The sequence below is a fragment of the Lycorma delicatula genome, chromosome 9, assembly GCF_047948215.1.
Source record: "Lycorma delicatula isolate Av1 chromosome 9, ASM4794821v1, whole genome shotgun sequence".
In the NCBI taxonomy this organism is placed as follows: Eukaryota; Metazoa; Arthropoda; class Insecta; order Hemiptera; family Fulgoridae; genus Lycorma; species Lycorma delicatula.
This window is the reverse complement of record NC_134463.1, coordinates 109,075,361-109,088,095: the sequence shown is the minus strand read 5'-3', so window position 1 is coordinate 109,088,095 and position 12,735 is coordinate 109,075,361.

The window sequence follows — 12,735 nt, the reverse complement described above, 5'->3', positions numbered from 1 at the left end:
ATTTCCGAACTGTAGACTTGAATATAAATAAAAACAGATGGCAAAATGAAATTGATTTTACAATCTGTCATAAGAAAGAGAATTCTCTAAATAAATGTTTTTTTTTTGTTTTTTTTTTTTTTATTTTAAATATGTCTATATTAGAGGTAAATATTTTAATATTTAATCATGACGTATGAGATAACTTATTTACATTTTATTTTCACTTTATTATATATTTTGTTAAAACCATATGACGACTAATGTACATATTTTAACATTCATTTATCCAGACATTTTTACCTTTCCGCATACTGGAAAAACTTTTTTTAAAAAAAAACAATTTACTGTAAATTGAAATCTATATCTTGATATTATTTTCTTATATCCAACATGACGTCATTATTACGTTTCTGAATTTATATCCACCGTATTTGCGGAATTTTAATATTCCATGATTTGTTGAAATGATGATCAGTTGAAAGACCATAATGATCTAAAACTCGGAAAGTTTTTCAACGCAAAAACGAAGTCACGGGTTCGGTTTTATCAATCCTACATAAACATCAACCCGTAAATGATATTGCTAATTAAATTACTGCGAAACTTAGGCGACCGATTCAGAACATCAGAATAAACAAGAAACAGTATCCATGTAGACTAATGTTCCGCATTGCTTCATTTGCTTTCTGTCTGCGATTTTGTTTTTTTTTTTTTGTTTTTTTTTAATAAAAATTTGTCTTATGAATGAATGAGATATTTTAATTAAATTTTATGTACGTGTACCTAGAATAAGTTTTAAAATTATACCTTGAAAATTTAAAAAAAGGCAGCCATTTAAATCTTTTCATTCATTTTTTTGGTAATTTTGTAAAACAGTTAATTGTAAATAAAATGACAACCCCGCTCCACAGCTTTGTTGAAATCGGTTAATAAACTGCTTATAACTGTTAAAATGAATTACAAAAATTCCGATCACCGTGATAGAGTGGTAATATCTCCGCCTTTCATTCGTTGGACTCCGGTTCAAATCCGGTCAGACATTTTTTATACATTAAAATATTTTCATTTCATATACTCACCGCACAATATTCGAATTTATGTGGTAAATTATAATAACTAAAAAAATGAAATAAAAAAATATTATGCAGTCTGACAATTTTATGCCTCATATCATCTTTGCCAGAGGGACTGGCAACACGGGAATGGAGAACGAATCGAGCCCTGCGGCCCTAGGGTAGGCCCTGTGGTGCTCCTGACTTGGCTCCGGGGTTCGCCTGGACCCCGAGGGTCCAGATTGAGGCTTGACGGGCCGGCTAGTATGTACATATATATAAAAACATTTATATATATATATAATTATATATAAAGTGGTGTATAGTATATATATATATATATATATATATATATATATATATATATATATATATATAATAAAATCATTAATCATAAATTTTTCTTTTATAGTTACATAGTTACAACGAACTTATTTCATACTAAAAAAAAATCGCATAAAGTCAAACTTCTTTAACCCTGAAATGCAAATTTTATTGAATGTGCAATTAAGATTTCAGTGCCGGTAAAAAAAAAGTATGAATACACACACTTATGCAGAAAATTTCCACCAGATGCAAATATTCGACTACGTAAACAAGTACTTTTATCGTGTTCTAAAGGTATATCTCTCATTAAAATTATATTTTTTGTTTAAAATGTAAACAAATTCATTATTCATTCTGAAGAAAAATAATAAAATTATTGTTTATATTGAATAAAATAATGTTTATTAATGTAAAATGTATAACAATTTAAATGTATAATTAAACTTCAAAAAAAAATTTCATCCTTTATATAACGATATGAAACAATAATACGTTTTGTGTAAGAGTTTCATTGACCTAATTGCGGTCCTTCACATATCAATGGGAATAAGTCTATTTATGCAAGTTAGGGCGTTTTACAAATCTCGGAGTTGCGGTCACGTTCTAAAAAACATGTCGTCATGTTTAAGAGAACGCCAATCCGCAAATTAGCATCAGCTAACTACATGGAATCCTTGTAGACTATTTATACTGCCCATCGGATTGGTCTAGTGGTGACGCGTATTCCCAAATCAGCAGATTTGGAAGTCGAGAGTTCCAGCGTTCATGTCCTAATAAAGACAGTTATTTTTTACGGATTTGAATATTAGATCGTGAATACCGGTGTTCTTTGATGGTTGGGTTTCAATTAACCTCATATCTCAGGAATGATCGAACTGTGAGACTGTACAAGACTACATTTCATTTACATTCATACATATCATCCTCATTCATCCTCTGAAGTAATGAAACATCCTCTGAACAGTAATTCCCGAAGGCTAAATAGAAAAAAGAAAGAAAACTATTTATACTGCTGGTCGATTGTATGCGTCTGGCTCTTCAAGTATACAGTGTAACCAAAACAGCTATTGAAATGACTAATTCTTATAAGAAATGAATGACTTTGGCGAGTAACTAATTCATCTGTTTTATCATCATCTCATAAAATAATCCAACTGGCATCCTAAAATAATTAAAAATTTTGATATTATCTTCTGATAATTTTCTATACAGAATTCGAAATGCGCTGTCAATGATTATCTGAAAGTATTTATGAGATGAACATTGCATATTCTATTTGACGACAGATAGCGGTAGAGAATGTACATAAAATATATCTTGTTATACATTATTTCCGTAAAAAAAAAAAACAAATATTTCGTAAATTGGACAGTTTCAGCACATCATTTAGTCCAATAGTAAATATTTCTGTCGACATGTCTCACGTTATGGGAAAACGCCGTGACTAAAAGCAGCTTACTGAATTTGCAGTTGCAATCGATGAAATGACAACAATAAATATCTTTTTTCTTTTTTTTAACTTCCGGGCCCGCAGTTAAGCATTTTTTTTCCGCAGAGGATGAGATGAATGTTTTCGTAGCGTGTGTGAAAAATATCATGCCTGACCGGGATTCGAACCCAGGACCTCCGAGTGAAAGGTCAAGAGGCTACCACTCGCGCCACGGAAGCCGGCGATAACAATAAATCTGCATAAAAAATGTCTAGTCGACTGTGTAAAGAGTAATTTTTTCAATGAGATCATAAAGTAAAAAAACTAAATTCGGTTAACGGTCTCAAACACAAACAGCTATTTTGACCAAAGCGTTTTTATTCAGTTATTTTTTTAATAGAAATGACACAATTATAGTTTATAAGATTACGTTTTACACGTCGGGTTACATGCCAATCTGATTGTGGAAGGAAAGGAAGCGTGGTGAAGTTTGAGAAAAAAATATAAAAATGAGAAACTTCAATTATTCATTATTTTATTATCGTTGGAAAAAGGACAAAATAACTTAATTATGGATTCTTAATTGTGAAGACAGACCAGACAAAATTAATTTTAATAATTTATTCTTAGAAATAGAAAAATACAGAGAACAATTTTATAATTTTACTCATAGATGAACGGTTACTTCCTACTAATTAATAATGATTATAAAAACAGAACGCTTTTCAACTTTACCAGTTAATTACTTCAAGGTTAATTTTTCCCTTTCGACCAATCATTTTAATTATTGTAAATTATTAAATACCTAAGCAAAAAAATACTTTAAAATAAAGTTAAAAAAACATAAATAAAAGATATAAAATGTATTATAAAAAGAAATAAACGAAAGTAATAAAATCCTTAACTCTGACATAATTTTCTTCACCTAGAAACTCAGTTTGAAAATCGAACACCGTTGCTAACAGCTTGTGTGTATTGCAACAGTTTCGTTGTATTACAAAAACGTAATGATTTATCGACTCATAAACACTAAGGTCAAAACAGCTGTCTGTGTCATTACCCTAACAAGCATATTTATAAAAAAGTTAAAGATAAAACTTCTGTATGATTTGAAGGTACAAGATAATATTACCGGTACTCATAATTAGCAGTTTCTTTTAGTCTTTATTTTTCCTTTTGTGATTCAAACAATTTACGAGTAACAATTAACTACGGACCACGTAAACATAGTTTTTTCTACTTCCTTTTTTCCCAACATTCTTTCATCTTTTTCGCGTGTTTGATATCTTTTTTTTCCAATCTGTTCACTGTGGTGTGATACTTTCCTTCCTCATCGTTTGAAACTCAGCTTTGTCTGAATCATTTTTGTCTGAATCGCTTTCTATCTATCGTTTCCTGTTCTTGGATCCCGTTCTATAATTCTTTCTTTATTTTTTTAATGTACCCATGGTTGCGGTTTTGTTCCCATAGCTCAATGAATATTTGTTTATTTAGTTTTGTTGAGTACATCATTGTTTTATCCCTCCCCCAAATCTGGATTCGCAATTAAGCATTTACTCAGCTCCAGGGAGTGCCATCGCCTCAAACTACCTCGTCGGAAACTAAAGTTCCCCCAAGGTAGCTGGGACCCGGTCTTTTAATTTTACGCCATCCCTCTAATGAGGGGACCCCAAGGGATCCCCTACTGGAATTTCAGTCTTACTTTGACCCCCATGCTGAAGACGGAAGTCCCCGTCCAATCAACGAGAATGGGACACCTAAGCGACCCACCCGTCCTGGGCGGGGCTGTCCCAACCATAGGCCCTCCACAAGCAAAGGCGACGGGGCTCATATTTTGCTGCTGACCCTGCAGCTCCGACCCCCAAGTGAATGCTCGCGAGTGTTGTATAGCGAACATTTACCTTCTGTTTGGTAGTCCTTCCGGATGTGCCAATCAGCTCCACAATTAAAACAACGCCTCCTTTTGTCGGGGTTGCTACAGGACCCCGCCCGATGTCCTATGCCCCAGCACCGATAGCATCGTTCCTCGGTGGACCTCCTCGAAACCCGACAAGTTACCCATCCTACACGAAGTCAGCCAACCGTTAGCAGTTCCACAACCAGCAGTGGCGGGACTACCACCGTCACCACTTTAGTTTCCCTATACGACGGCCACAAGGAGAAAACGTCAATAGTGACCGAATCCCCAGCAGTTTTCTTATGTCACATAACAATTCCTCCTCCGACGTAAGGGCGTCGACGTCCTTTATCAGAAAATGGACCCGCCGAACGGGAATTTTAGTCTGTTCGTCATTCTGTACACACGGTCCAGAAATCTCGGTCTCCTTTTTCCTCTTTATACATTTAATTCTTGGTTGGATGTCAGTCTGTATCCTTCTGTTGTTTTCTTAGAGCGTAGGATTGTTCTTAGTGTTCTTTTCTTTAGTTTCTTTAACGGTCCCAGGTTGTTAACGCGTATCGTTTAACTTCCGTCTAGTATTTCTGGTCTCACCACTGTAGCTTAATTTGTTTTTGAGAGGTTTCTTATTGTAGATATCTTTGGTCAGGAAAAGTAATTTACCCAGTTTTGTATCTCTTCTATTTCCGCTCTTACCGTAATGTTGTATTTTGTTATTTCCCCTAAATATTTGAAAATAGACACATATTTAAAATTTCCGTATTCGGTGCTAATTTTCTTTTTAATGGTAGTTTTGATGCTGGTCATTATTTCTCATTTTTCAAAGAATATCTATCTGTAGATCTTCTCTCTCAGCTACCTGTTTTAGATTCTCTACCTATTGTAATACTTCATCTTCTGTTTCTGCTAGCAAAGTCAGGTCATCCCCAAAGGTCAGACATCTAACATGAGTTCTGCTGTTTTTTCCTATCTTTTTGAATTATTTATTATATATATATATATATATATATATATATATATATATATATATATATATACATATATCTTTTTTTCTTGCATGTCCATGTTTAAAATAAATAATAATATCAAATCAGTTAGAATAATGCTATCAAATCAGTTGATTCTGATTCAACACCAAAAACATATCTATAGTCAGCCAGCCTACTCCATTTAACAAGATCTTTGATAGTTATTATTCAGTGTTATAAAAGAAAAGTATTTCTTTCATTGTGCACCTAATTTCTTCATAAAAATTAGCGACACTTTTAATTAATTCTTATTATTTTTTAGAATAAAGGTAACTTTAAAATCTTAATAAATAAAATAAATAGCTAAACTAATAAGGTAAAAACACACAAAACAAAATGTGAGCTTATAAACCAGACAACTTATTTTATAAATTTACTGAATTTAATTGTTATTTTAATCATCATTAAAAGTTTTCATAAACTTCGTGGGCAATAAGGCCTACGTAGTTATACTGCGCCTATTAAGGGAGGTATAATTTTTTTTGTCGTAACCTCATTTTTTCCGCCCCCTGGGAAAATGGTTGGTGATATCAAAAATCTGTACTTGAGTAAGTTTTAGGTCCTTATCCAAAGAATAGTAGGAACTTTAAACGAATTCAATATTTTACTTATTAAGAAAGTTATTTTGTTTTTTCCTAAGTCCCTCCCTTTCTACTTCCATGGTCCAATTTTGCCCATTAACCAACTCGACCGAGATTCACGGTCGTTATATTTTATGTATAAATTTGAAAGTGATCGGCGTAAATTAGCGGCAGTTATCGTGTCCACAAGAAAGTGAAATATAATATATATATATATATATATATATATATATATATATATAAACTTTTTATACTGAACTGACGGTGGTTTTGGGGTCTGGGGGATGTGAAACGCGAAGATATGTCGACATTTTCCGGAATTCGAATCATGATACTCATTACAGTAGGTAGCATTCTTATGAAATCTACCTAAAAATGGCGGCACGAGTTAGAAAGATCTGGAAATCATTTGAAACCACTACACCAAATAGTATTAAATAAGTAAATAAAACTTTTTCTCGGTTTTATATATCTTTATTTTCATAAATAATTTTTTTATACCTTATAAAATTTTGGATATATTAGTGGGTAAATTACTATCGATTCATAATGTATTACGTTTTATGTACTAATAACAAAAATAATACCAAGCGACAATATTAAGTGCAGAATAAAGATGCTTGAGTATATTCTGTTAGAGATTAATATGCGTGAATAATTTTATCAGTAGTAGATAAAAACCGAAGGACAAATTGAAGATCATCCGACACCACCGGGCGTGCTGCGGTATGTGTGAAACCCTTGCGAGGAAGACCATAAAACAACATAGAACGAACTTAGTATAGCATAAAACGAACATAAAACAACATAAACGAAGATAAAACAGCATAAAACGATCGTGAAATACATTAGACGGCATAAAACGAACATGAAATGAAATTAAACAGCCTAAAAACAACATTAAGGGACATTAAAAACATAAAACAATGATAGATTGGTCTAGCCTCGCACGAGGTCCTCATCTCACCTCACCACTCTAGCCTCGCACGGGGTTCACACAAGCCGCACCTCGGTTGGTAGCGTCGAATAGCTTTGAATTTGACTTTACTTCGGTTTACAGTAGTGATACGGTTTAAAGATAAAAAAATAAAATTGTGATTTTTATTAAAAATGTAATACATTTAAAGTTAAATAGTTTATGATCAATCAATCATTAAAGGTAAGAAAATATAACTGAATAATTATGATTTTTCTGTTTTAATTTATTAAATGTCGTAACATTGACATATCTTTTTGATCCACCCATTTATTTACTTTAAAAGCAACATATTATTTGAAAGCATTATATATTTTTTTTATTATAAAGCGTTGCTAATTTCATAACTGTTCATTCAGTATATATGATTCAGTTTATTTATAACAAAAGTTATGAAGAAAAGAACTTTTTTCTTTATTAACTACTGCAGTTTTTTTTCTAAAAGTTTTGTCACATATTACTAGTGAAATAATAATTTTATAAAATATAGAAAATTACATCCTCACAGTAACGTAATATAAAATATTAGTAATAAATTTTGAGCATAATTAATTAAAATTCAATTAAATACACGTAATCTTCAGATGATATTGCTATTGAGGTAAACATATATATTAATTCAAACCCAGCTAACTCTTTTCTTTATGTTCAGAGATAAAACAGTGGATATTGCACGTGACCTTATCAAAGCTGTTGAATTTTTGATAATACATACTACTCTTATTTCCTAAGGGACAAAGAAATAAAGAATCGAACTTTCTTTTTTTCGTAAGTAGTTCTGCATTGTTATATCATAAAATTGTTGAATACTTTCACATCATACGAATAAATAACAAGTTTATGATATCCACCGATTCGGAAAATATTCAGGTACATCAAACATTAGTTGATTATTGAACTCAAATTTGTTGTTAAAATTTATTTAATTGTATATTTTTTGAAGTTGATTTTGAATATAAGTGTTATACTACATTTTACTGTCTACAGTTAGGGAAAGGTCAACCGGAGATTAGACAAGATCAATATCTGATCTGTATGTATCTCTCGCTAAAGAAGGAGATAAGAGAGAAATTATTAGAGAGAATATAAACCTCTCCTTAAATAAGAAGTTATTAAAAATTAATGGTGTATATATATATATTACTATTTAACGCATAATTATCATCTTTACAGCAATTTCTTTTTGAAGTTGAAATTAAAATTTAATTAAAAAGAGTCAAATTTATTAAAATATTAACAACATATTGTTGTTTAACAACATGTTCTTACACGTCATTTTGGTTAATTTTCAATACTTTTCAATCTAAATTTTGGTAAATAAACTGTTCTGAAGATTATGGCTAGCCAACGAAAACGCAAAACCGCTGTATCAATTAAGTGCTATCAGAAATTAATAATCCATTTTTATTATTTCATATTTAGATATAACAAGCACAACCAGTAATATTTAATAAGTAATATAAAATCACAAATATATAAGTTACAACACACACATTTATATATAAATCTACATTTATATACATTTATATATGTAAATCCATGTATCTTGTAACAAGACTGGTGTAACGGATTTCTACCAATTAAGAGGAAAGTAATAGAAAATATAATAATGGGAGAATCCAGAAAGGTGCTAAAAGAAACCCTTTAAGTAAAGGTAATACTGCCCACTGACACACCTAAAAAAATATTCCGTGAGAAGAGTTACCCGACCCAGGTTCAGGAATGCATGGGAAACTAAAAGGGTTCGGTCCACCGTTCTTACGCTCAACTGGGATCTAGTCCTGAAGGTAAAGAAGATAGAAGAATAAATATTTCCCGGGAAAGACTAGTTGAGATCAGTTCTGCAAGATTTCAGGCTGCGAGAGACTGCTACGATAGAGTTCTAAGCGAGAAGTTATTATACGAGTTTGAAGCGAAAGCATTCTGCGAGGAGATCAGTGAAGTAGCGAATTTCTAGTGAATTAGGTTCGACAGAATTAAGATAACGTCACAAGTAATTCCTATTAAAATAATATTAATTCCTACATTAAAATTATTTTAATAAGTGAGAGATAAAAGTGAAAAAATAATGCACTAAATTTCATTTATAAATTGTTAGAGTAGTTTTATTTGGAAACAGCAAAGGTATTTGCAGTAACAGAACTTTAAGCTTGTCTTATCAATTGTACTACTGTTGTTAAAGCAAGACTAGTTGTTAAAAGTGTTAAGACTAGAGGTCATGATAATGCCTTTTGTCAATGGAACTGAATTATCGTTTTCAATATTTAACCACCTGTAAATAAATTCTGACGATTACTTTAAATTCTGTTTTGTATGAGATCACTATTTTTTATTATCATTATTATTATTGTGGTTGTTCACTATGATTATTATTTGTTTTTTTATTGTTTTTATTATTATTATTGTTTGATGTTTTAGTTTTTTGATTATTAATTTGAGTTGTTTAGTACGGTTGTCATTATTGTTATTATTTGTTTGCAATTAAATAAACATTTTCAATTATCAATCTCCCAATATCCTGATCCAGCCGCGAAAACGCGACTACACACACACACACACACACACAGAGAGAGAGAGAGAGAGAGAGAGAGAGAGAGAGAGAGAGAGAGAGAGAGAGAGAGAGAGAGAGAGAGAGAGAGAGAGTAAGAGTGAGTGAGTGTGTCGTCTTTGCCGTTAATATCATCATACTATAAATCCATATAGAGAACAGAGTAAAAGTATTACTTTAATGTGCTTTTTTATTTTTTAATAGGTTTCTCAAAATTACAATTTGTCAAAGAAATAGGAAAATTTTAACACTTTTTTTTAATATCTATTCTTAATGGATATGTTGCAACCTATTCAACTTGTGAACAATAAGAAATCTAATAATCCAATGAGATGAGGATGATATGTACGACGTGTGAATGAGGTGTACTCTAGATAGACTCAGGCCGACCATTCCCGAGATGTACGGATGGATAATTAAACGTACTACCAAAATGCAGCGGTATCAACTGTCTAGTAATCATATCCGTATAAAAATAATTTACTTTTATTAGGATTTGAACCTTCGACTTCGAAAATCAGCTGTTAAACAGTTAATTTGCGGCGACAAGTTTTTCTAAAAAAATGTTTAATGTAATAAAGAAGAAAGACATTATAGCTTCAACGAAGAAATTCTATATTAATTAACAACGTTTTCAAATAAATATGTAATTTTAAAAAGTATAAAAAATTTATTGTGAACTACTGCTGCCGCTGTGCTGGTATTTTTAACGGATTAAAATTTTAAATGGTTAGTATAGCTATAATTACAATAATTTGGATAATCTTTTGAATATGTTACGAAATGAACATGTACAAACTAAATAGCGTTAATGATTTTTTAACTTATGTTTGTTTTAATACAAAGATGAATTCTATTACTAAAAGATCTCAATATTTTAATTTAATAACACATATTAACGTAAATGGAAGCAACATTTAGTAGATAGAATTTTTGTGGTGTTATATTAGAGTATATAAACAAAATTAATAAATTTATGAGTTTTAGTCACGCAAACAAATAATAAGCACCTCTAAAATATGTTTAATTAATTAACACAGTTTTTCTAAATAAATTAATCTTTATTAATTTTTTTTTTCATTTACTGTAAAATAAATATTATATTTTAATACCGCCATAAAATGTTAATACTTGTAGTTATTAAGTTTCATTTATTATTACTACGATCCCAAAACAGTATTTTAATGAGAAACCTCACTTGGATGTAAATGAGAAAAGGAAATTTAACACCCTTACTGGGAATTTAATCCGATACCAGATAGATTAATACTAATTTTAAAATATTAGAGTATAAAATAAATATATTTGATTTTCATTTAAAATATAATACAAATTTAATTTAATTTTGTAAATCATAGATACTGGGAGTCTGAAAAAGAACTCCAAGGTTTCAAGAATGAATATAAAGTTATTATTCAGCACTCAATAGTATTTTATAGGTAATCTTGTAGCGGCAGTGATTAAGTTTAATATACATATTTTCCAACAGATAGAAGCTTCAATTAGACACGTAAAAGGAGATGAAAATTTAATAATAGTTGGAGATTGGAATGCAAGCATTGGAAAAGGCAAGGAAGGAAATATAGTGGGTGAATACGGGCTGGGCAAAAGGAATGAAAGAGGGGACCGACTTATAGAGTTTTTCACGAAGTATAATTTAGTAATTGCCAACACCCAATTTAAAAATCATAATAGAAGAATATACACTTGGAAAAAGCCAGGCGATACTGCAAAGTATCAGATGGATTATATCATGGTTAAGCAAAGATTTAGAAATCAACTCGTTGACTGCAAAACTTACCCTGGAGCAGACATTGATAGCGATTATAATTTGGTGATAATGAAATGTAGATTGGGGTTTAAAAACCTGAAAAAAAGGTGTCAGATGAATCGGTGGAATTTAGAGAAGCTTGAGGAAGAGGAGGTAAAGAAGATTTTTGAGGAGGACATCGCAAGAGGTCTGAGTAAAAAAGATAAGGTAGAAAATGTAGAAGAAGAATGGGAGAATGATAAAAAGGAAATTCTTAAATCAGCAGAAGCAAACTTAGGCGGATAAAGAGAACTGATACTTTTTAATCTTTACATGGAACTAGCAGTTAATGATGTTAATGATTATGGAGGTAGAAGAACTTTGTTATTTAGGAAGTAGAATTACTAAAGATGGACGAAGCAGGAGCGATATAAAATGCCGAATAGCACAAGCGAAACGAGCCTTCAGTAAGAAATATAATTTGTTTACATCAAAAATTAATTTAAATGTCAGGAAAAGATTTTTGAAAGTGTATGTTTGGAGTGTCGCTTTATATGGAAGTGAAACTTGGACAATCCGAGTATCTGAGAAGAAAAGATTAGAAGCTTTTGAAAGCTATTGTGAAGCTATTGCTTAGAAGCTTTTTGTGGTGCTATAGGAGAATGTTAAAAATCAGATAGGTGGATAAAGTGACAAATGAAGAGGTATTGCGGCAAATAGATGAAGAAAGAAGCATTTGGAAAAATATAGTTAAAAGAAGAGACAGACTTATAGGCCACATACTAAGACATCCTGGAATAGTCGCTTTAATATTGGAAGGACAGGTAGAAGGGAAAAATTCTGTAGGCAGGCCACGTTTGGAATATGTAAAACAAATTGTTAGGGGATGTAGGATGTAGAAGGTATACTGAAATGAAACGACTAGCACTAGATAGGGAATCTTGGAGAGCTCCATCAAACCAGTTAAATGACTGAAGACAAAAAAAAAAGAAGCTTCATTAGATTGTTGCATAGGCCAGACTGTTATTACCCCGGACTTAGTATTGTGGCGTCGCTACAAGAAAAAGCACAATGTGTGTATCGGTTTGCTGAAGATACAGGAGCACTGACTATTACACCGTACTCTATCATACGAATTCTTCGAGTCACAAAATTATTTGTATGC